The sequence below is a fragment of the Dromaius novaehollandiae genome, chromosome 15 (genome assembly GCF_036370855.1).
Source record: "Dromaius novaehollandiae isolate bDroNov1 chromosome 15, bDroNov1.hap1, whole genome shotgun sequence".
Taxonomy (NCBI): domain Eukaryota; kingdom Metazoa; phylum Chordata; class Aves; order Casuariiformes; family Dromaiidae; genus Dromaius; species Dromaius novaehollandiae.
The window spans coordinates 5,418,772-5,420,898 of record NC_088112.1 but is presented as its reverse complement, the minus strand read 5'-3'; positions in this window follow the sequence as shown (position 1 = coordinate 5,420,898).

The window sequence follows — 2,127 nt, the reverse complement described above, 5'->3', positions numbered from 1 at the left end:
TTTAATCAACTCACCATTCTTGCCTGTCTGGACCATTCTATATTTATTTTTAATCACATTTCTATTGAGAAAAGCTCAACAGAACAACACATTTTGATAACATTGTAGAATTACATTTTATTTTTGCTGGCATTCTCTGTAGAACTTAATACCACATCCTTATTTTCCAAGCGCCTTTTATCTTAAGACATCTATTTTTGTCCTGGTTGCTCCAAATAGGATTGTTACCTTTGCATCCGCTTACAACCTGTTGCTTGAATTCAGCCTTTCAACACTTGAGGCATGTTTCTTTATAGCCAGAATTTGCTTTAAAATCTTTCTATCTGTTTGACTTTTTGGGAAACACAGAAGGTTAACTATTTAAATGTTGCTTGCATTCAGTTTCTAGTGGTGGGGTGTAGATAACATATTCTAACAAATTCTTTAACTCCTATTTGAATGCCATAACCAATCACATGTAAAAGCGTAAGATTGCAATCACTGGAAGGTGTTCAGCAATAACCTGAACACGAATGCCCCAGCTAACCTTCCAAAATATCTTGGAACGTATACACCAAACCCCAGCTCAGAGATAAAAAGAATGAAATGTTCAAACCAATTGTTTGATAAAGATACAGTGGGTCTTGTTATGGATGTTAAATTAGATATGAGAACAAACCATTCACACTCACTGACGTGGTTAGCTAAAGTGCAAAAATATAAGAATCTTGCAGAACAAATCAAAAACCTAATCAGTGCTTCAAAGGTAAAAATTACTCAGCTTCCCTTTTGGGGCAGAGAAAACTGTACACAGACTATGCTTTACTATCAGTGCTGGCTCACAAACAGCCATCAGAACTGCATGATGAAACTCTTCCATTGATGGGATTTGCTCTTCTTTGTGGATATTATTCACATCTTCATCAGCTTAAGAAATCTATGAATTCTGGACAATCTAACACTATGGAATCCTTCTAACCTATCTCATTCAACCTACGATTGTCACTCATACAGACACAAACTGGGCTTGTGGGACTACCATAAAAAGTACCCCAAAGAGTATGATAATAGACCCATGAAATATATAGCAACTGTCAAGCATAGTCAAAAATAAAGGATCAGTAAAAACAAAAGGAGGGCATAAAGCGTTGTTGCATGAGTATGAACGCACACAGCTCTAACAGCGAAATTCTAAGTGCTCGCTGCCAATTGAGGTGGGAAAACAGCATGAAAAGCAAACAAAGCAAGTAGAGAAGACCATCTACTATCAGGAGAAGAAAATGAAGATGAATAGAAACTAGAGCAACCTAGGGAGAAATAGCAAGTTGTGAGAAATTTAGTTGACGGCTACAGTACAAACACTACAATTTAGTGCATAGCTCTCAAATTTGGAGGGTGAGCTATGGGCACTGTAGTGTTTACTGTAAAGAAAGGTTTCATTGAACATGATGGCTGTGCTGCTTCCCCAAGGACAGGCATCCTCAACAGTCCCCAACGGACAGGATCTCCCTAACAAGGAAAATGGGTTGCAGGATAAGGGTGGCATTTGTGGCATTCTGGTGTCTGACCAAGACTGTGGGGGAGAAGCAGGTTGCCCTTGAACTTTGTGGGTTTCCTAGATGGTACCACGCACTTTCTTGACTTTTACTGCAATCACTTACTCTGTGCTCTTTGCTTGAGAGAGGTGGGGCCACCTGTGGCTCCAGAGGTGGGGGGGCCATCACACACACCTCCAGGCTGCTGCACACCTGCTCGGTACAGCCGGGGAGCCATAGCAGAGCTGCTGACTTTACGGGCTTCCCTCTCTTTTCAGAGCCTGCCCCACAGCACCCGCCAAACACCCTTCTGCGCTGGCATCACCCAGCTACCTACGCCTGGAGCTTTCCCCACAGGAGGCCACGCTGGGCCTGTAAGCAAGCTCAATGGAGCGGCTGTGGTTTAACACACACGGCAGAAGCGGGGCACGACCGTTGCTGGAGAAGACGCCCTTGTCCCCCACGTCTCCTCAGCAGCGCGCTGCCGCCGCAGCACGCACCACCGCTACCCCCGAGCGCGCGGACGCTCCCCGTCGCCCCGCGCCGCCTTGCGCATGCACCGCTCTGGGCCGGGTGCCGGAGGCGGGAGGGGGGGCCGCGCACGCGCGCTCAG